The sequence below is a fragment of the Oncorhynchus gorbuscha genome, linkage group LG25 (genome assembly GCF_021184085.1).
Source record: "Oncorhynchus gorbuscha isolate QuinsamMale2020 ecotype Even-year linkage group LG25, OgorEven_v1.0, whole genome shotgun sequence".
Taxonomy (NCBI): domain Eukaryota; kingdom Metazoa; phylum Chordata; class Actinopteri; order Salmoniformes; family Salmonidae; genus Oncorhynchus; species Oncorhynchus gorbuscha.
In genome coordinates, this window is record NC_060197.1 from 7,547,674 (window position 1) to 7,572,410 (window position 24,737).

General features: G+C 41.3%; 1 protein-coding gene across 1 annotated transcript in view; it reads left to right on the forward strand.

Moving 5' to 3' along the window:
* LOC124013644 (chemokine-like protein TAFA-2) overlaps positions 1–3,255 on the forward strand; it is a 62,936-nt gene extending 59,681 nt beyond the window's left edge. The window contains exon 6 of the mRNA XM_046328000.1: positions 1,971–3,255. The gene's annotated coding sequence lies outside the window, so the exon portion shown is untranslated. The remainder of the gene's footprint in view (positions 1–1,970) is intronic.
* Positions 3,256–24,737: the final 21,482 nt, after the last annotated feature.

The window sequence follows — 24,737 nt, forward strand, 5'->3', positions numbered from 1 at the left end:
TTAGCCATTATAGATTGGAAAATGATAATTGTACAGTGAATAATGAGCCGAGCCAGGTTGGGTATCTTTCTGTTACAGATTTCATGAGTCACCCTCTGACCCATGCAGCTATAGGCCTGTTCCGCTCATTGTTTTCCCTCAGCCTTAGGTTTAACACAATGTATGTGGTTGAATATGATTCTGAAAGAGATTGTGAGTTAAGTGTTTTATAAGCCGCCTGAAAAACCTTCAGAAGGTGCCACATTCCTATTTAATTCCTCCTGTCTTCTGTTGGTGATGATGATCTCAGTCGATGCATTCATTTCCCCCTTTCTGCGACAACTCCACGGAGATGCCGTTAGATCTGTCTCGTGTTGGCTCCTTTCTCTGCTGACAAAAGCCCGCACCTTCTCTTTGTCTTTGTAGCATGGAATTATTCTCAAATTAGTACCACATTAATCACAGTGACAGCTCGGAAATGTAAATGGCTCGTTGAGGGGGAGAATTTATTGCAATATGAACGACAAGGAGACGCTCTTTCCTTACACATATGCAAAGTGGCGTAGTGCTAACCTAAATATCTGTGGAATTTACTGAGAGTATGTTTGATATGATTATGAGATATTTTTTAATATGAAGTTAGGCGATGCCTGGGGGTTGTCATTGAATTTTTTGATCGCTATATTTTAAGCTAATTTATTCAGAGACAGAGAATGCAGTGTATTATGACATATGAAAAATGTGCCTGTCCACAGTCTGATTAGTCTGTCAAAGGTGCCTGTTTTCTTTGCAAAGTTCAGCAGTAAAAATGTAGCTTGACAACTCCCGTGGCAGCTGTCAGACTGGCCTCGTCAGGAGACAGTCTGCTGGAATCGATAGTGGAACGTCGTTATGAAGGTGTTATGGGTGTTCCTCGCAAGGCACGTTTCTTAAGCCCTTTCCGGAATGTACTTTTGCCTGAGCCGAGGAGCTGTCAGTCAGAGCTGGAGCTTCATGACGGGCAATTTAATCTTGTGAAGGGTCCGAAGTGCTGAGAGTATCTGACAGCATTAAACTAGGGGAGGCAGAAAACCTCAGTCTGTAAGGTAAGGCAAATTCTATCCACACAAGTCCTAAAAACACCATCCCTGTCAGGATAGGCTACAATCTTTTATAGAAGGTGGAACAGGAACATTTTTGAACAACAACTTGGACTTAACTGCAAAACATATTCTCTGTTTCAATTTTATTCAAGGAATTTCCTCCCACTGAGTGTAGCCTACAACTACAAATCATTTCCCAGCACGGATGGGGATAGGCATTTTGTTGGAAAAGCACATTTTTATCCAGGGGAAAGCACTTGTGCCTTTCAAATCTTGATTTAGTATTATGCTTATCATTATTGTTTTGCCCCTATCTGGAAAAAGAAGTGGACAAAATCATGTGTGACTTGTGCAGCCAGTGTGACAGAGGTAATTTCAGTGGCTGAGAACGCTAATGAGTTTGCTTTGTTTGTTGACCACTGTGAGTGAAGACGCTAATATCTCCTGATAGCTTTCCTTTGCTCACTTTATTGCCCTTTCTCATTAAAACTAGCAAAGAAAACCAACCACCTAATTCATACAAGATTAGGTCATGAGATTAAGAATTGTAAACTTTTCAAAAAAAGGTCATTTCATAATACGGGCAGATGAACCGTAAACCTTAGATGCAAAAGGCCTTGTGATTGACTTGTGATTACTTTGCACCAAATAACCTCAAATTCTTCTGGGAAAAGTACAAGATAGAAACTGACTCTGTACTCACTCGGGATTGAATGTAGAACGATGGATTTTTAATTAATTTGTTCATTAACCTTTATGTCTACACTTCAATGACACTCTTTAGAATCCTTTGCTAACTCAACAACTGGGTGGTGAAAACACTGACGTTGGTTGTATTGCACATACTGTATTAATTGTGAGATGGAATCAGGATGGCCTGATGTTCATGGAAATGTGTTTGTGTTACAGGTGGATCAATAAATGTTACTGGGTCTTTACCTGTGGAATACCATCATGGACTCAAGAACATTGCAGCGACCCTTTTTTGTAAATAGAGACTCCCTCTATTGGAGACTATACTATGAATCTTCTGGAAGACTTACAAGCACAGGGTAACAAAGGACATCTGGATGAGAAGAGAAGAGTGGACACTACTAAATGATTGCTCAGTAGAGGGGACCTTTATTTTGAAAAGCCCAGACATGACTACCACCACATTGGACATTAGGATGTCTTTTTATTCTCTAACATTGTTCTGCTTATAGTGGATTACAATGGTGAATTTTGCCAAAACATTAAAAACATTATTTGGAAAGTGATAGTTTTTCTTAGGGAAATAGTTTTTTTCCCCCTCAGAATGCATTGTGCATCATTACTGTAACAGAGTATCATCAATATCAAGAATTTCCCCCATGAATATTAGGGACGAGTCGAATTCGATCCAGTTTTTATCAATTAAATGATGGTCAGAAAATGGTAATGTAAAATTGGTGAACCTTATTGTATTGAGCCAATCATTGAACATGCAGGGTGATTTTCAAAGGAGCACAAAAACGGCACAGGTACTGGAATTGGCGTATGTACACCTCTATGTTTTTTTAAATGGGTGGCCATCATTGTGGGTGGCCATTCTCGATGGTGCTGCGCGCAGGGAACATGGCTTATTCAAATGAGAGTTGCAATCAATGGCCAACCAATGACAGTTGAGAGAATGTGATGTATCCAAGGACAAATCGATGTAGACTACTGATCTATAAGGCAGGCTACAATGTAGGATTTCCACCACCAAAACTGAAAACTGAAGGTCATGTTTGATTTGCATGTTTTATTCCAAGGGCATCATCTTTCATTAACGTCTAGAGCAGATTTGGGCACTAGGTGCATACTTTTGAAAATGTACACATGAATGAAAGTGGTGCACAAATGAGTTACCCCTCGTGTGCTTAGCGTTTGCTTATGTTCTTTTGAAAATCCTCCTATCAACTGCTAGCTGATCCAGTTAGTTTGTCTATGTTGCACAATGCTGAAGCTCAGATTCGAATGTCCATGTAATGTTTATGTTAATGTATGCAAGCTAAAATGCATTCATTCTACAATACTGGCTATAGTCCATGGGGTTGGTAGGGGCCGGTTAAGTGTTAAGTACTTTTTAAAATTACTTTCTGATTCGCTGATAACTTTTCAACAGGTATCTCTGACGCTTCCTTCGTCTGTGCAAGTGATAACATCTTCGAATAATAAACTGTGGTTGTGTCTTAACTTAATGCTTGTGTTGTGACCCTTAACCTCCTCAGGTGTAGGAAGAAGAAACCAGTGATTGACTCTGTTTAGCTATGCTTCACACAGTGTAGTCTACAGTATGAAGCTTATAAGGTTTCATAATGATTATGCACCACCCTTAGAATGAGTATCTCTATTGTGGAATGGAACATTGATTCCTTTCAGAGTCCTCTTTATGGGCTATGCCACAACACATAGTGTACACAAGACAAATATGTGTATACACCTATACTTAACCTTAACCCAAAAACCTAACCTTGACCCTAAACCTTAACCCAAAAACCTAACCTTGACCCTAAACCTAACCCTAGTTCCTAACCCTAAACCTAATTCTAACCTTAACCCTAAACCCCCAAGAAATAGCATTTGACCCCGTGGGGATGAACAAAATGTCCCCAGTTGGTCAAATTTTTGTTTGTTTGCTAGAATAGTTAAACACGTACACACACACTTTGAAAATGCAGATCCAGAACATTAAAGATTTTCATGATAAAAGATAAAAACATAGCAAACTACAAATCATAAATTGGTAATGTATGGGACATTTTCAACCATTATGAAAGCAAAGCCCACAAACTCAAAATCAGTTGTCATCCCCACTCAACTAGAACCTACCTTTTCAAATGCTCCCCCTCAAGAATAGCATTGTTTGCCTTTCATGGGCAGACAAACATTGATGTCACCAGAGTAAATACATCACACTGAGAGAGGAGCTAATGAAATCTAGGGGTTATTGAGTTCCAAGAACATGACAGCCAGGAGAGAAAAAACCTTCATAAAATCACAACTGAAAAGGCATGGAACTGCGGGAATAATACCAGTAAATGGATGGCGTACTGGCATAATGTCAACATAATAATAATGCTTTTCTTGAAGCTATTAAAATGTGTATTTCCAGTGCAGTAATTCTATGAGTGTATAGTTGCTTTGGGGCAATATAACATAGAAAAACAGCATGTTCACTTAGATTGTCAGTTGTATGGAAAGGACTAGGCTCAAAACAGTAGGCTACTTATTTTGTTTTCTTAGGTCATGGCAATATGGATCCTTTACTGTACTCTAGTCCACTTGACGAAGGTACGATGTACGGTAAGGTTAAAGGTGGTGCCTCATGTTTATATAGTTAATTTGGCTCCTCTTTAGATTTTCATGGACACATGTTTTATTCTTGCACAATCCTTGTACGATTGACTCATATCATCTCCCAGCAGCCTCAATGCCCTCTCTTACTGAACCACTGAGGTTTCTTTGCAACGCACCGCTTCCGACTATGCCAAACAACACCGTCTTGAATGACATGGCTTCCCAAGCCTGCTAACGCACTCCCACCCATAAGTCTGTGAAATGTGTTGAAGCGGCAGCAGAAGACGAAGGGCTGCTGCCCCGAGCGTCTCGGTTTGTCATGTTTTGCGCATTCCTCTTAGACGAGCAAGTGCTTCCTTTAAACACAGAGCTTCACCTTCGATTACAAAGGGCGCCCCATTCAGAACAACACATACTCTCCACCATCAGAAGGCCATGACACCCCGCAAGCCTCAGAGCGTTAAAACGGGTTGACATTTTAACAACCCTCACAGATTCTCTGGCGCTTTCTGACACGTCTCAACGCTGTGATGGGTAAGGTGAGGGAGGTGGTGGAGTTAGCAATGGAAGAGAGAACTGAACTAGGAAGCTCTCTCTTTCTTTCTCTGATGCTTCTTGATTCAAATGAGGTAAAGGCATTTGTCTCGTTCTTTTTTCCACTGCCGCCATTACAAATGTACATCAAAGGAATCCCGTTCCTCTCACCATATGCTGTATAGTTTCATAATCTTACGTGGGTTTTGTAATTAAATGCTCCGCCAGGGGAATGGAGCTTGTCGATTCTCTGGGAAAGGAAAATTTCATCAAAGAAGCTCAGTGTAAAACATTGGTGATGCTATCGCCAGCTTTGTACTTTCATTTCATTTGATAGTTTTGCATAACAAAAGGACTTGTCAGGCTTACATGTTGGAAAAAGTATAGATATGGAATGAATCGTTCTAATCATTTTAAGACAGGGAGTGTTGATAGCCTATAGTTTTTCCCCCCTAAACTTTCCTCGGGCTTGGAGATATGTGTGGACTTGGAAAAGAGACAGCATATGGGGAGATTATTTGGCCGATAATGAACTTTTCGGATAACGCATTTAGCCAGACAATTTATTTTTTCATTCCCTAGACAATTAATAGTATTTAATTTGACAGTAGGTGTAGTGACTAGTCAACAGCATGTGTGGAGAACCAGCAAAAGGACACCATTTCCTGTTCTTAATAATTACTGGCCGAGCACAGTTTCTCTGGACACCCCCCGCAAATAGGCACAACTATATTGTCTGTCTGTTTCAGATTGGACAACACAAACAATTCACTCGCTACATGTGGAAATAAAAAAATCAGGTTACTGTCAAATTATTATAATAAAAAATAAATCAAATGTAGACATAGGTGTGAGATGGGGGTGCATGGGTCCCCAGAGTTAGTGCCTTGCGGGGCTGCAGGGGTTTCTGCTACGCCAGGGCTAATAATAAGAGCTCCCAGGTAAGCACAGCTCTAGGATCAGCAGTACGCCGGCACTTTAAGCACAAAAAAACAGCTTTTATATTGATGCATTCTGTAGACCCAGGTCCTAATACTCTAATTGCTAATGGTCCCTACAACCTGTATGTTGGACAACCTTCTGCCACTAGAACATTTTGTCCTACTCATCAATTTCACTGTTGCCAAACTTCAAATTGCCCTCCTCTGACCTGCTATATTGAAGCAGCTCCATGACGGACTGAACGAGTCACAGCCTGTGATTCATTCTGCTTCTCAGCTGCTAATGATGATCACCTGTTCGGTCAAATTTCTTTCTCAAACGCTTTAAAATGAGCTGCTATTAACAGGTCATGGGAATCATAAAAAACACTGCAACATGATGTCCTCCAATAAGAAACAGTTAAAGCTCGAACACAAAGCCCTAAACAATCACATTGTGGTAGGACTGGTGGTCAGATTGGCCGATACTTGTATAGTTTTCATGTTCCCTACGTCAGTCCAAGGTGTACCGGTTTTCTTAGGCACAGCCAGCAGCCAGAGCCCTCATTAAACCTTAATCACTCATAGCCACACACACACACACACACACACACACACACACACACACACACACACACACACACACACACACACACACACACACACACACACACACACACACACACACACACACACACACACACACACACACACACACACACACACACACACACACACACACACACACACACACACACAAATGTTGGATCTTAATTTGACCAGTATTGTTGCAGCTAAATAACCACAAACCCCCTAAGGTCTGTATCCAGGCACTCCGTGTTGTGTTTTGCATAATAACAGCCCTTATCCGTGGTATATTGGCGATATACCACACCCCCTCGGGCCTTATTGCTTAATTACGTCATTTGCATATGCTTCCATGTTCGATCGTGAATACGATCTTGACATGACCTATTTAACAACACCAACACTTGTATAAAACAACAACAACATGGAAAAGCCCCACAATCCTAAGCTCTTTTTCTAATGATGATGGTGAGATCAAAGATCAACATGGGGCATTCGTCATCATCAAACGGCACTCCCAAATGCAACTGGGGTTTCACTGGAAGTGTGAGAGTAAGGGTGTGTTACAACCCACCACCGAGCTGCTGCATTACCATACATTTGTGTGTACAGGTATTTGTATGAGTGTGTGCATGCTTGTATGCGAGAGAGAGATAGAGAGAGAGAACGCAAATTGAGTGTAGTGTATATGAGGTTGTAAGTATTTGAAGTTGGTTTGGGGGCATAAAATGCATCATTGCTCAAGGCAGCAGACCATAGTGCTCACACAATAACCAATAATGAATGTGATTTACTGTCTATCATAAACTGGGTGGTTTGAGCCCTGAATGCTGATTGGCTGACAGCTGTGGTATATCGGGTACGACAAAACAGTTATTTTTACTGCTCTAATTACGTTGGTAATGTCACAAGTGTAGAGAGGAGTAGGCAGGAGGCAGTCGCTGGTTAGAACTACTGAGTTTATTAAAGCACTATAATTATAAAAGCGGGACGAAATCCAATGTGCAAAATAATAAAGTGCTCAGGAAATAGTAGGAGAGATTCCTCTCAGGAAAACAAGCAACATTTACAATGACCGACAAAGACAAATGACCGAGGGAGTATATATACAGCGATAGAGTGGGGATTGGAACCAGGTGTGTGTAATGATGATGAGACAAGTCCGGGGTTGAGGAGTGAAGGGCGTTTGCCAACAGCAAGTTCGGCAGCAGCTAGAAGGCCGGCAACGCAGAACGCCTGAGCTGGACAGGAGGAGGAGCCAAAGCGAAGGCTGGTGTGACAGGTAAACAGTTTATAATAATATCTAGGCACTCCGCGTTGCGTCATGCATAAGAACAGTCCTTAGCCATGGTACATTGGCCATATACCACACATCCTCAGGCCTTATTGCTTAATTCTAAACTGGGTGATTCGAGCCCTGAATGGTGATTGGCTGACAGCCGTGGTATATTTAAGCAATAAGGCCAGAGGAGGTGTGGTATATGGCCAATATTCCACTGTTTACCAACTTAATTAGAGCAGTAAAAACAACTGTTTTGTCATACCCGTGGTGTGTGGTATGATATACCACGGCTGTCAGCCAATCAGCATTCAGGGCTCGAACCACCCAGTTTATAATAGACCATATACCACAGGTATGATAAAACATTACTTTGGTAACCTTCGGGGGTTTGTGGTATATGGCCAATATACCACGGCTAAGGTCTGTATCCAGGCACTCCATGTTGTGTTTTGTATAAGAACAGCCCTTAGCCGTGGTATATTGGCGATATACCACACCCCCTCAGGCCTTATTGCTTAATTATGTCATTTGCATATGCTTCCATGTTCGATCGTGAATACGATCTTGACATGACCTATTTAACAACACCAACACTTGTATAAAACAACAACATGGAAAAGCCCCACAATCCTACGTTTTCTCCTGAAAGGACCATGTAAAACACCTCATTATTTCATCTTCTTGAAGACTTCAAGTGTTCGATTTTCGTTATCTAATCATGGCTTGTAATGGTGCGTTTGCTTGTTTGAAACCAAAGAACAGCAAACCCAGTCAACCATGACTAGCAAAAAAAACTCTGAACCCTCCTAATGGCCAAGTGGACATTTTGCTTGCATATATCATGCATAGCATAAATGGCAAAGTTCACTTAGAATACAATAATGCTATGGCACACCATTATACAGCTATAACACATTCAATTGAGCTGAACATTATTTGAGCGAAACCAAATTTGCCTACAAAATCAATAGAAATAATCGATACTCGCTGCGCATTGCCCTTCCCTTAAAGGTGCTAACCATATCCCAGGGGAACACTTTCGACAGCTTTTAGAGTCCATTCCCCGAAAAATTGAGGCTGTTCTGAGGGCAAAAAGGGGTGCAACTCAATATTACACAGGTGTTTCTAATGTTTTGTACACTCCGTGTATATCTGCAGTAGTAGTGTCATGATAGTGTTTCACAGTATTACTTACCTGCCAGTGTTGTGATTCGCTGTGATATTTGCCTATTGATTACTCAAGCCGGAGCGGCATCTGTTGTCAAAATGGGAAAGCTGTTTTGACTTTGTGGCTGTGTTATCTAGTGGAAATTGGGTCAAATGGCCAATGTAGAAATCACTCTGTCATTTCCTGGTTGCTAACATTCTACACTGTTCGCTCAATTTCAGTTTATGTGAGAAAACAATCATTGTACCATCTAAATCGATGTGAAATATATTTTCAACAACGTTAACTAAATATTAGCTCTTGGGGATGGGAGGTATCCTATACAATAGATCATGGATCTAGTAAGCCATGCAGGATAGCAAACTAGATGAATAAGCCATTAAAGACAAAATGGTTATAAGGCAACAATGTCAGCAGTCAAATTGGAGGCTCTGTCTCCAGTTCAGCATTTTTTCCACATACCAAGGTAATTGTAAATCTAGAGTTTTTCAGAGTGGTCCATCTCATATAGCCCGTGGGTACTACTGTACTCTAGTACTTGCAATTATTTGAAAGAAGGTTACTTTCCGACTTCATTATGTACTTGAGGATAAGGCCACTAGATCTGCCTTTGACACATTTTAATATTCAAGGAGAGCGTGGCTAAAAATCTCCCTGTTAGAACATTAGACCATGTGTGGTAGTGTTACAGTAAAGTGCTGTTGAAGTGAGACAAGTCAGTCTAGCAAAGACAAAAGGAGTTGCGGGAACTTCCAAACGAGTAAGCTTTCTGAGTCAATTAGCACAGGTTGTATTCCAGTTCATAGCTCACTACTCATTTTCACTTGACAATGTCAATATATGAGTCTGACAATGATACTGCATTGCCAATTCAAAAAGAGTGACTAGATTTAAACTTTTTAGTCCTTATTCTTATGTCTTACCTTTTCTGGAATGATTACTGTTTCAAAAAGTAGTTAGGGCGACATCTATTTTTTGGGCTAACCCCATAAAAGGTCACACGATGTCACAGATCTCTGATACATTGCACTGACAGAGGTGATACATTATTAAGAGAGGATACTTTTATTAACCTATTTTACTTTGCCCATCTGTCAGCATATGCAATTTCAAAATTTGGTTGTGCATCACCAATTTTTCTCTTGTTATGTCAGTCACTCAATTAGCCAGCTATCTAAACTTGTAGTGATCATGGTCCCCCAACTAAATTTCACTAGAGCCGGCCCTGTGAAAGCTACATTCTGAATTGGAATGGGGGGATGGGGGAGGATCAGGAAATGACTGAGCAGAAATTTTGGATGATATTTGATCATATTTCAACATGTGTCCTGTCTATCTCAGTCCACATTCAACAGTGAGAGCGAGAGACACTAATTAAGACCATGACGGATCATGCTGGGCAGGCTCATTCCCCCGAGCTCACCGGAACATCGTTCATACAGCACAGTGAGGGAACATACTGGTATAACACAGGAGGCGGAGGAGATTCGTTTCCAGTGATAGATTAAATACTTTTCGCCCCTCTTTCTCATATGCCTTGCCTCTGTGTCAAAGTACAGGCTTGGCTGTGCTCTCCACATTTCATCAGTGCACTCTCTAATCAAGTGCCTAGGGAAATCTGCAAAGTTCTCATCCGCTCGGCTGATACCACTGTACTTCCATAACCGTATGTTGATAGGGTTAGTGAACACGATAACGTGTTATGGTTAAATTGGAGTCTCTCTCTCCAGGTGTCATGGCAAGATGGGATGCCCTTGCCATATTTGTAGGCCTACGTTGGAATTTTGATCCCACTGGGCACAGACATCGTTTTCAACGTCTAGTTTTGGTTTACATTTGGTTGAGTTGTCAACTAATGTGAATTCAATGTGAAATTAACAAAACATGTCACTCTGTCATTGGATTTAAGTTGAAAGTTGGCTAAAAAAAAGACATGGCCTTAAGTTGATGACTTTTTGCAAATCCAGTCAGTTTTCCACATATATTCAACATCATCACATATATTTTTGGGGTTGAAATGACATGGACACAATGTTGATTCCACCAGTTTTTGCCCAGTAGGATGTTGGGAGTTCAACTGACTGGATTTGTTTGTCTAGTTTAGTTTCTATGTAATCAGGTCAATGGAATCACTAAGTGAAGGGCAGCCATCAAGAATTCCTGCTTTCAGAGTTGCATCACATCCACCCTAATTATTATTCATAGCAGTTATTTTTATGATAATTTTTCTGGACACAGAACCTTGTAGTTAGAGGAGCAGTCAGTCAATTATTATGGGGAAAAAAACACCAAAATTGATTATCAATATAAACCTGCGTAGGCGGTGTCGTGTCTTTGCTATCATTAAACTGAAGACTTATGGTTTTTATCAAAGATTCTCTGTAATTAGCATTACGCGATTAGACTGATTAATCATGTAACCGTAATTAACTAGGAAGTCGGGGCACCAAGGAAAAATATTCAAATGACAAAGTTATCATTTCCTAAAATAACTTTTCAGACATTTTATCTGATCAATTATTCTTCGAATTAATGATTATTTACTTGTCCTCACGTTAGTCTCATTCCAAACGTCATAAATCTGCACAAACCCAGTCTTCACTATGAGTCATGCATACATCAAGTGTCTTAAATCATTTATTTATTCCTAACTAAGGAATTCACAGAAATGCATAAACAAACAAAAAAGGTAAATGTGTTATCAAGAAATGATAGGAGAATGTGCCCTAGTGGGCTAAACCGGCATGGCGGCCTGTCAGACAAAAGGGAAGTGGGGGTCGACTGAGATAAGACACTGCAAAGTTGATAATTATAACAATTGAAATGCTAATCCTTTGCACATGAACGCTCACTCATTCGGGAACAATTGCAATCAATATATATATTTACACTCAGTGTGTCGTCTTGATCACTGGTGAAAAGTTTGTTTATTTTGTAGAATTGTCCGTCTCTCTCCCTCTCTCTCTCGGTTGTGGTTAGAGGGGATAGTGCAGAGTGACATTCATTCATTTTTTTAAGGATGGATGTATCGGCAGTTGTCGTTCTTCTTCGTTCAATGATACCGAATTCCTAGCTGCAGACTAGTAATTAGTATCAAAGACTTGTTCTTGTTCTGTCGGTATCGATAGTCTAAGAGTTTAACCACGTGGTATGGTTAAAAGATTCAGCAATGGTCCACAACCCTTGTCCTCTCCTAATGGAGAAAAACATGGTCTGGTGATAATTTCTCAAAGTTTGGTTTTATTAGGAATGGCAGAAAAGGGCTGTCCCAGGACGCCTGACCCTAACTGGGCTCAGGGGCAGTCCTCTGATTTAGTTCAAATCAAAAGGGAATTGTATTTTTCTTCATTAAACAGTCCAAAATCATATTACACAATTATACAAACAGTATCATACTCACTCATTCATCTTATATAACAATTAGATGTAAACCTCATATCTGAGGCTATTATATAAACAGTGTTATGGTAATGTGGCCGCACCGTCTCCCATGAGCTTCTCCAAGTTGTAACAAACGGACCAGTTCGTAGCTGGATTCTTCACCGATCTTTTATACTTTCCCCGGAACATGAAATTTGTTAGTACCTCAAGTTCTGTGAGGTGGAAGAAACTCCATGAAAATCTACTCTTCCTCTTATACTATGTGGCCATGTGGCAGGGTTTTCTCAGGAATTTACAACCTCTCTCTGACCACAGCAGCCTAGTTGAAGGAGGCAAGGGGGAGGAAGGGAGAGGGGGGATGGGGCTTGCTATACCCAAAGAGGCCAACGTCATGGCAGCGGTAACTTCCTAAGCCAAAATAAATGTATTAAAAAGCGTCACATTATTATGGTGTGAGCACAAGAAATCAACAACACAACAAACATATATACGATAGAAATCTGGCCATCTGACATAGGATGCTTTTTGGGGAGAAAAGACATTTAACAAAGCCATTTGTTCATATTCTGTCATTCCCCGCTTTATTAATGTGTGGAAAATGGATTCATTCCCTGTGAAAGGGGTGGTAAATTAGGTGTTGGCTCGCAGTTCAACCAATTGTGAATAAATAAAGCAAACGAATGATGTTTTGGATGAGCCGGTGACCCTCCCTATCACTGTCATCAAGCATACTATATACCTGTCTAACAACGCATCCGATGGAGGAGAAGCAGACACGACAACGGCTGCCACAGTGATTTGCACTGCTATTGTATCGCCCATTGTTGTGTTATGAATTGATCATTTGCGAGAACCCTGCTTGCAACAACAATGGTGAAAAAAAAGATTGACGATAACCAATTTAAAGTGAGTGAAATGGCAGGGTTTTCAATGAAAGCAGGCAACTTTAATAACTGTCACATTTCTGGCGGAACATCAGAAAAAGCGGGTAGTGTCTTTTGTTAAGTTTGTCAGGTTCTTTGTTTTCTGACCTGTTTCTTTATCTGCATGATTAAAGCATGGTATGAAGGCATGCCGTTCAATTTATGATCAAGGCCTGGTGGCCAAGTCGTTTTGTGGTATTGTTAGATGAGTCTGTCACTAATGAATTATGGTGAATCATAATCAAATAATTATTATACGACTGCCCTCTTTTTTTATATACCCGTTCAGATTTAGCATAACTGTAACGGCGCTCGTCTGTTGAAGGAAGAGAGTCGGACCGAAATGCAGTGTGTTTGTTAATCATGATCTTTAATAAATGAAAACGAAACGATACATGAAATAACTCATAAATACAAAAACAACAAACGGAACGAAAACCTATTACAGCCTATCAGATGAACACTACACAGAGACAGGAACAATCACCCACAAAATACAAAGTGAAACTCAGGCTACCTAAATACGGTTCCCAATCCGAGACAACGAGAATCACCTGACTCTGATTGAGAATCGCCTCAGGCAGCCAAGCCTATACAACACCCCTAATCAGCCGCAATCCCAAATAATACAAACCCCAATACGAAAACAACATATAAACCCATGTCACACCCTGGCCTACCCAAACATATAACAAAAACACAAAATACAATGACCAAGGCGTGACAATAACTTTATCATAACCTCTAATACTATAATTCAAACTTTTATGGGTGGGTTTCTGAAGTCATTTGAATTTGTGATACAGTATAATTAGTAAACTTGTACTTTTCCCTTTCAAAGAATGTTTCAACTCACTTATTAATTTTTTTGACAATACTGAACTACTTGCCCTCATCTGTGTGCATCAGCCTCTTGACAACATCCCAGGTCATGACCCGGACTTTACACTTTGAAAGAAGAAAAGCATGATCCTTTAGATTCTGATGGAAGCCTGGCCTCGGACAACCTCATTTTTAGGGCTGTCTCATCTTTATTGCGATAAACCCTCCACTGACAGTGACCTGAGATGAAAGCAGGAGACACAAAGCCGACACAAGTTCAGATAAAGTTCTCTGCGGGTCCGCATCAGAATCGCCCCACCCACTCACCCCCGCCTAAACCTCTCTTCACCTCTACACTGATGCAGTGAGATTGAATGGGGAGGGAAGGAGGTTGTGGGGAGGGAGGGAGAGAAAAGTTCCTGCGCTTTCATTACAACTTTCTGGTTGATCCCACAAGGGGGCCTTGGATGGTGCAAAAGACACTGGGATTGACGTCTCTAATCTCTCAGGCTCCCTTGAACTCTACCTCTCCTTTTGTTCTTTAAGCCTGGCCTTCGCTCATTTCTACAACTCTATTTGGGCTCAGGTCTTGGTTCGAGAAAGAGAGATGGGAGGGTGGGCTGGGGTAGAACAGGGAGGAACCATGGAAGCGGAACAGCAATCGCCGTCAGGGCTGGAGGACTCGGTTCAGCGTCCTCTGGAGGGATGAGCTGGTAAGATGTATTCTGTCTGACTGAAGGCGAAAAATTGGACTTGTTTGGCTGAGGTGACCCTATCGCAGAGGCTTTAGAGAATTCAGAGGAGAAGACTGATCAGCTGTTTCGTATTGATCTACAGCGGACTGCGACCAGGCAGATCCCTTTTATGTCCCAATAAGTTTAATGGTTTCACTTCCTTGTCTCCTTTGCTACACTCCAAGTCTGTGTGGATGGGCAAAAGCAACATGGCATATCAGTGGTGGTTACAAAAGAAAGGAGAACTCTTTATTGGGAACCTCTATTTGGAACCCACAAAATGAAAAAATCCACAAATTATAAAACCAACAAAATGATGGTAGAGAGGCTACTTAAATGTAGATGTATAGGACTACCTCCTAGAAGGAATCCCCTTCTTTCTCCTTCCAGTATTGTGTAATATGAGAGTGAGTCATTAAGATTATTTTGGAAGTTACAGACTCTATGTTACTCTATGTTACCCGTGCGACATTCATCACCAAATGGGGCATCCACAGACACACACAATGAATCTCGCCCTCCTACTAATTTCTCTACTTTCCATGATGAGTGGATGCAGCCCACTGATTCATTGTGAGCTCTGCTACTCAATAACAGATGCCCTCATTACATTATAGGCCACTGTTTGTTTTGCAGACAGGAGCCTTAGTGAGAGGCTGAGCTGAAGTGGGTACTGGGACACCTGTATGAATACATTAGACCCTCTCATTTCCACGGCTCCCACCTGGTGCCCTCATGCCGTACCAGGCACCACACCGGCCCTTTCTCCAAGAGCCAGGCGCTGTGAGCACCGAAAAGTAATCAGCCACACGACAGGCTAGCTTCCCCCTCCCTTATGTACCCTGTGACGCACAGAGAGGCTGTAAACCAAACGCTATTTGTGTTCAAGGCACAACTGTTTCCCTCATCTGCTATTTAATCATGTTGATGTGAAGACACGTTTATGGGGAATCCAACATCTTCATTTGTAACACTGTAATTAGTTGTTCAGTGTTTTACTAATCTTCTTTTGATTCAACTTTAATGCGGAGCCTTTGAAAAGACATTGCGTGCATTGCAAATCAGTCCTTGTACACAAATTACAGTAAGCCTACATGGTCAAACAAAAGCATCTTATTTCCATATAGGATGAAAGACTAAGATACAGTAGATCAAGGGGGAACTGTGTAAACCAGCTTCGCTCAGAACAAATCCTTTACATTGTTTAGCCAATATAGAATGTATATGTCTGTTTTAGTTTGGACAGTCCACAACAACTTAAAGTGATTCACAAATATATTTTCATTCCTACTGTAAACTGGGGGGGGGGGATTGTTTTTTTCCCTCCAGAATGTACTCTATGCCAATCATTCAGCCTTGCAGCTAAACAACAAGTCTCATTCAGATGTGCAGATGTGGTAAGAGGAACCCAATATTTCAAATCCACTTACTTGAAAACATGACACTACAACAATTGCCTAAAGTCTATTCAAAGTTTTCTGGGCATCTCCAAGACAAGAGGATGAAAAGACTGGAGCACTGTGTACTGGTTTGCAGGCATGCAGCAGTTGAATGATCCTATCTTGAGGATCAGGTGCCAAAGAAAATTTGACAGTCTCTCTCATCTCAGCATCCTCCTCTGCAAAAACATGAGGCATGCCTGGTCTTCCCCTCCCCAATGCTTGAGAGGGAGCTGGAGAGAGGAAGTGCTGCAGTCAGATCTTGGCTCCAGGTAAAGAGAAGCCCTTCTCGCCGCTGAGAGCGGCGCCAGATCTCAACAGGAAGTGTTGATGCAGCAGGTCTTGCGTGTGATCTTGGCTGATCGGGCTGGGCAAGGGAACTGTCTGGCCGAAGTCGCAGATGGTGTTCGGTGCCTTTGGCTGTTTATAGTCTCAGAGCTTCCATTAGCTTTCAGTGCTAACGGGGCTTGGGTTGTAATTAAAACTGGGAGTAGACACTGGCAGCTTGACATGACAATATTGAGCCATTTCGGTTCGTGCACTTCCAGGAAGCCTTCGAGGAATATTCTCAAAGAAGAGTTTACCTCTAGTGTGGAGTAAAGTAGATAAATGTTGAGTGTTCAACAAATGATGTCATTCCAGACAATATTACACACATGACGTAGGCCTATCATATAGCCTATTGCACACATGACGTAGGCCTATCATATAGCTGAGTAACTTTTAACGAAATAATGATGGAGGCACTGCATGATTAAACAGTTGCTGCATGGCCTGTAGGCGCAGGTTCCATTGTATTTCGGTTTTTTTACTCTCTATAAGAAAAGATAAGGATGAATATGATAGCATGAAATATGCTATGATGGATCGGAATGCTATATCATGATTATTCTATTCTCTATGGTACACATTCCCTTAAATCACACCTTCAGTTCCAGGGACAGGGTTCTGGAAAACGGTTCCTTCTCATTCAAAGCCTTCACTGCTAACAAAGACAGAGCTTAAATGGTCCTGATGAATTAGCAACACACAAGTCATATTCATTGCCAAAGCTATTGGAAAAGGGAATTCAGGGAGAGGGAGGAATGCTCTGCTCTGCACAAACTCCCCCGGGGCTCTGTCAGTATTGAGGGGGACTGGGGAATTGGTGCGATAGGGGAGGGAGTCGGTTTTTCCAGCGTTCATATCTCTGCTCCTCCACCCACACACTCATTTCTTTTACAGAAGAAAGAAATCCCAGCAGAGGAGTTCCTTCATCTTCCCAGAATATGTATGTCCTTTTGTGGCAAAGCAGCTCCTCTTAATTAAACAATGCCAAGTATCTGCTGTGTAGTCTGGCAGAGGAAGAATGTCAGAAAGTGTAAGCATATCAGACGAGACCCCAGTTCATTAGCAACGTAAAGCTAGAGCAAAACAAATAGATATTTTAGGAAGAAAAGATATGTAGAATTATATCTCTGGCAGATATGGTATGTGGTCCTGGTCTGGAACATACTGAATCCTTGTCATAGAGATTTGAGTGGTACATATTGCCAAATGTATACAGTATGTGAGAATGGGAGAGAATTTCATTGAGAGTTTGTGGGATGTTCTCCTCCACCAAACATTATTTATTGGAGACATTGCATTGTCGCTGTTGCCTTAGGCTTTCCATTATGGAGTAGATGATACATTTCATTCTCTAAAGATCTTTGTGAAATGACCTTGTATAAAGCAACTTAGACATAAATGGATGATGATGACTTATGAGAAGGTTACCATCTTCGACAGCTGCCAAATCCTACATACCATAATGAGTGTGGCTGCTGTACATTTGCATCTCTTAGAAACTGTCATTTTCCAGAGGGACTTTTTTCCAGCATTTCTTCTACACATCTCATTCAGTACTGCTGCCCACTAAATGAATCAACACACAGGCTACAAGCTTGTCAGTGATAGAATATTACTGTTCAAATTGTTGAATGTAATGGGCTAATCTAATGGAATGAAGACTGTGCTATGTACTTCCCTTGTTCCTGATCTATAGATAATTCTACTATGCTGCAAAACAATTAAGTCAAATAGAGAAAACACACACAGGTTAGTGGTGGCCGGTAAGGTAACGTGCATCACAGATTCCCGCCAACACCTTTGCAAATGTGATTTATGCTCACCTCCGCAGCATGGGCCCCCAATCTTTAATTACCGTGCAAATTACTCGCCGCTGTAATTCATCAGTACGCAACCACCCTTACCTCGTTTCCACACTTGTTTAATGAATAATTGCTTTCCTGGAAAACCGGCTTCTCCCCTTGTAATGGCGGAGGCCTCTGAGGGTATTGGCCACTAATGTCGAGCACAGGTTCGCAAATTCGACTAGAGCCCAGATTGCTACCTGCACTAATGAAATGTACGGCAATGAGGATGAATTGTCTTTAATTGAACAGACCTTCACATCTTCATGTCGCAGGGAGTCACGTATCGTAATAGGGCAGGGAATCACGTATCTGCATCCTCTAATCGTCTACACAGGGAAGCAATCAAGGCCGGTTAGCGTTTTATTTTTCAATTCAAACAGTGGAGGATTAAAGGGGACTCGTTGAATGGCTGGGTCAGTCCCCAGCTAAACATGAGCAAATGACCATAGCCTCCTCAGTGTTTGTGCGTTAAAGCCCACTAAACGAATTATGAGAGGCCTCGTAAAACACAAATACATTTTACCGCGTGAAGGGCATTATGATACCTTTGAGTCCGCTGGGTAATAAAAATATTTTATCCCCATATATTTTAGAAACAACCTATTTGAGTCTTTTTGTTTGAACTGTTATACAATGTAACCAATGTTATTATTGAATAACTGTCAAGGTAAAGTAATGGACCAAAAATAGGTCTATTGCAGTTTCAAACTTTTATATCTCTCTGAATCATCTGGTACACATTATATTGCACAAGACCAAAATATTTTACAAAAGACAAGTGCCACTACACTGTTTGTTACACAAACAGTAGCCTGTCGTTTAGTTCTCAGTGGCCCCTGCCATTGCACCCTGGGAGTCACTGGATCTGCTGGTTGTAGAAATGGCCTTTCATCCAATCAATTACCAATCAATTACCCAACCGCTAAATTGATTCTCAGCAGTAATCATTTGGGCAGAAATCCAAATCAGTAGAGTATTTAATGTGTTAAGAGTCTACAGCCCTTCATTTCAAATCTCAAATTCGAAGCCAGTCACTGCTTTTTCCCCCATTCTTCCTCTCTAAACAAGGACTGAATTAGACCTGGAACTTCGGATGGTGCAATTAATTATCAGAAAACCAGCAGAAGTCAGGACCTTGTACGGTAATATCAGAATACACCTGGTATATACGGTGAAAAGAAAATATAGATGACTAAGCTTGGATTGGTTGGATAATTTTTGCCTTGGAACTACAAGAAGAAAGTGCATGTACACTTTAGAAGGAAATCAAAGCATTCACTCTACTCTAAACCCTGAGAGATTATTTGCAGAACACACTGATTCTTCAATGCAAGGCTAGTAGCTACACTGCCAATAATTCATCACTTGAAAGTGAAGTGAGAGTTGACACACCGACACATCAACACACTGGACAAAAGAGGTACCGTATACAGTCGTAAAATAGTGAATCATGAGTGTGTCTTTAATAGCTCTTCCAAGGCCGCTATTTATTCACTATGGCACTGTGCTGAACTTGTAAACCAATCAACAAACAGCTAACAGCTACAAATCAAAGACCTATTTTACTACCATTGATGAGGTAGCCTATTATTTGAGATGCACACAGTAACTCAATAACACTACTTTCAAAAAGTATAAGAGCCAAAGCTCTGATGAGAACTCTCACTTGTTCCCTTTAGAAGCCAAGCTTCTTACCAGCAGAATAATCACAACAAAGTATCCCAAGACAAGCCGGTGGGTAACCTAGCCTACAGTACCTCTGGGAGAGGGTTTTGAAGTGTAACATTTTCCAGGGTTAACTGGTCGAAAGGCTGTCCGCCAGCTATTTTTAATTGCCTCCAGGGGCCGTTAGCTTGGGTCATTCGTCACGGTGGCTTAGTGCTGTGTCTGCACACCTCGTTCCAAGTCCACACTAGGCCTGGGGACCACGCAGACTACACTGGCCCCACTCAACTCATCCCATCTGGATCTGCGGCCAAGGGAGGGAGGCAGCATCCACAGTAGGATCTGATTATACCTGCCCTCGCGTCAGCAACATTTAGGGGTGCTTGAAGCGAATCCTCTAGGCTGGGAAAGGGAGGTAGTGGCCTATAAAAGTGTTGGGTTGTTTGTATTCTTATAGAACTGTACTTGAGGCCCTCGGTTACATACTGTAATGCCAATGAGTAGTGTGTTTTTAGCCAAGACTGGTGGAGAGATTGAGAACAGTCTATTGGAAGTGGTTTGTCCTGGGAAAATACTGAGAGAGTGAATGTGGACGATGGAGGTCTGTGTTTTTGAACAGGACATGATTGTGCCCGTGTGATTGTGACGTTAGTCTTCTTCCATTTTTAAAAATATTTTTTTGCATATTCTTGGACGGGTCATCTGTTTTGCATTTCCTTAAAGAAAATCGTACTTTATTACATTTCCTTTGACCAAGAAAAAGTCATTTCTTTAATTGAACTTAGCATTACAGTTCAACAGTGCTATAAACTAGCAAATACATGTGGGACTACAATAACTCTACAATTGTGTTTTGTTTGTGCAGACAATCATGAGAGTTGTTGTGAAGGAAGACAAAACAATTAATAATTTGTAAAAAAAAAAAAAATAGTACAAAGCATAAGAATTTGGCTCTACGGAATAAGAATACGACATTATCAAGTGTGGTCAATGCTAAAACGTCTATGCTGTATGTGCAGCAGGCACAAACACTCTTATATGCCAAGGGTGTGTTATCATGACTCATTTGAAATAATAGATCAGTTTGAATCTTTCAACATCGATCTTCAAAAACAGGAAAACAAGAATATACTGGAGGGATACCTAACCATACCTGACTGAAGGTAAAGAGTCATTTCTAAAAGAGAATGTGATGTATTGTCCCCCCGCTCCCTGTTCAGCTGAGCCCTGGACTGGACATGGCCCTCAGAGAGACCCAATCCCTGATTATTGTTCACCTTGTTTACGGTTGCACACCTCCGCGGTGCTCTCTTCCTCCATCCCTCGCTCCATCTCCCTCTGCATGGGCCCGTCTCATTACGTCCATCTCAAGGAGTCAGTCAGCGGAAAGAGGGAGCGAGGGAGGAGATTGAACGAGGGGGAGGCAGGGAGGGGACAGGTAATACAGGGACCGGTAGGGAAAGCGCCGGTGACGAGATAGGAAGAGTAAAAGTCGATAGTTGAGAGTTTGAGAGTAGAGGTTGTTGGATGAGAAAGTGAGAATGTTTGCTGTTCAAACGGCACGACAGGTGAGAATGTTTACTGTTTTCAAACCGCTCTCCGTGTTATATTGAAATAACCCCTCTAACCCACAGGCAGATTGGATGGGATATGACAAAAGACAATTTGTAACACTAAGACCCCAATCTAAATCATGATTTGCATGATGACAAGTGTAACAGTGATTACATTCTGAGCCTACTGTACTGTGGGAGGTTTAGAAGCTAATGCGTTGTCTTTTACAAGACTGCCATGACAACCAAGCCAGGGATTGACTAGCCTATATTCCCTCAAAGAACAATGTGTATTTGGAAGTCAGCATACTCTGAATTCCAAATCAATATTTGCCAGGCTCCCCAGCATTACACACACCTGCCACCACCATTATGCACAGCTGCCTTCCCCCGTCACGCGCGTCAGCGATTATTGGACTCACCTGGACTCAATCCCCTCTGTCATTACTTCCCCTATATCTGTCTGTTCCCCCGCTCTGTTCCCCGCTTCAGCATTGATGGCCACATGCCCTTGTATACCCGTGTGCTGACGCTGTTCCTGTCTTGTTTCATGTCTGCTCCGATTAAATGTTTGACTTGCCGTACCTGCTTCTCTACTCCAGCGTCTGTCCTTAAACAATTGGCCTACCCACTTTATGCAGCCTTCCAACAAGGGTGCAGCCAATTTGTTGCGGTTGTTTTTCCAACTTCTGGCGTGTTGACACGCAGTTGGTGATTAAATATAAATTAAATGTAAAACCTATGAAATAACGTGCACAGAATTTGAAATATATGGTAATTCTCTGGTGAGGAAAATTGTCGTTTTCAACTAGCATAAGCACTCGGAAGCCGGCGTTAGCGTAATAAGCATTCTCACAGAGATAACATGGTGGGTTAGCTAGTTAGCTTTGTCACACATTAGATTGCAAATATCCAAATGTTATCGACATAAAACATTTTGGAACAGTTTCTGTCTTTTGTCTTTGACATTCTGTGTCGAACAACATTGCCTTTCATACACTGATCTTTGATTGAAAAGGAATACAGCCTGTATGGTTAACGACCATTAGATACAGTCAAATAAGCTAACTAGCTAACCTGCCATGTTATCTATGGAAATTCGAATTATGCTAACGTTGTCTTCCGAGTGCTTGTACTACATGAAAAAAAATGTTTAAAAACATTTCCTCAACGGATAATTCAAATATTTTTTTAATTCTGTGCACTTTGTTTAATAGTTTTGACAAATGTAACTCATATTTAACGATGGTTTCGCTTGTTTGTCAATGAGCCAGCCCGGAAGTAGAAAAACATTTGTGTTCGTTCAGGAACTGAGTCAAGTGGGCAGGACAACATAAGGGGAGTAGTTTGGAGTGATTCAATCATAACTTCAGTGAAAAGACGACCATTGTGACTGCACTGTGATCTGTTACTGGAGGGACTGAGGATGTCGCTCAACACAAGGGATTGGCACAGTTGGGCAGAGGTACAAACCTCAGTGACAGTTGCACTTGGTGTTTTGCCATGTCCTCTGGGTATACTGTAGGACGCTCTCCTGGTGGCACTCAATGCAGTGCCAATGCGTTCTGGGTTAAACAGGTTTTGAGAAGCTGTGTGGTGTAGTGACATGAATGGATTTATAAACTGTTCTGTGTGGGCTGGAAAACATAAAAAATAGCAATGTGGCTGTGTGTAGCCCATTAAAACACACATCTGAAGTTAAAAATATACACAGTATGGAGTGATAAGCAATTATTTCCAAAATGATAATAAAGAATACAGAATTCTGCAAACCCAAGATGATTGGTCAGTTTTCTTCCTGTTAAACTATCGTTCGACACACCGTACAGCACTAGCTTATTACTGTACACAGGGGGTGTGTGACTGTGCGTGAAACAATGTGCTGGGAGGGAGATAGTATACAGGGAAATAATAGCAATCTGTCCCCTGTGCTGTCTGCCTAACAACTGTGTGTCAAAATGAGAGGGATCCATTTTTCCACATTACTAGCTTGCATGGCAGCTGAAACATTACCATGGCACGTGTGCAGAATAGATAAACCTCAAACCTAGGGAAAAAACCTGGTTTTAGGGGAACAAAACCGACCTAAGACAATGATGACATGTCCAAGTGTATTGTTAGATTCATCTCATTAAACTAATGTGGAGATTCTCCCACAAATGTAAATCATACAGTGTGGTAGTACAATGTCAAGTAATTCATACAGTGGCACTTACATGGAACACCCGGTGTATGGTGTAAATATAACAAATTGTGACTGACAGAGGCAATTTAACTTGGCGGCTCAAAGACACGACACATGGTTTTGATGTGACACACTCAACACAACACAATTACAGTGGGTTACAGTAGCTGTCCTGTAGTCAGCACAGTACATTGATTAAATTGACCTTACTGTATTCTTTATGTACCCTATGCTTTATGTTGTCCCTCTTTCTGTACAATACTGCTAATGCCACTGTGCCACAGCATAACCCTGTGCCCCACCAGAGAACCATTGTCCCAGAGAAGCGTTTTTCCCGCCACAGTTAGGACAATTATCTCGCCACTTTCCCTGTTTCTAGAGCAGAACTAATTAAAGCTGAAAAATACAGTTCCCTCACTATCCATGCACGACGTGTCTTACCGAATGTATGCAAGGTTATAAAAAGCTTCTGCTTGAATGTGACAATTTTCTAAACCTGTCCATCACGCTAGCTTGTTCTAAGTCGCTTTGGATAAAAGCGTCTGCTAAATGGCATATATTATTTATTATTATTATTCAGAAACTTCTAGAATTGTGTTGTTGTTTTTTCTGTTTTGGAGTATCTGGGTTACTTCTGGATGTTGTGATTGAATAATTTACTTGCTTGTCTTAGTGGTTAGACTTTATTTTACAGTATTGCTTATTAGCTAGTATGTAAGTACATTTGATATGGCAATTTTGTTTATTTTTTAAGCACCACTAAACATAATTTGGAAACAGGAAGTTGCGATAATGCTTAACTGAAATTAATATTTGTATTTTCTTCTACCGTGACTCTGGCTATCACCATTTAAAGCCAAGTGATGGAAGGAGTAGGCTTCTTATTGAATGTCTAGCATTGGAAAATTCAGGACTCCCTGGGTGTGTTTCTCCCCCTGGATAATTCCAGTCTGTCTAAACACGGAGACAAGAGAAGGTGATCAAGCTGAGGGTAAACATATC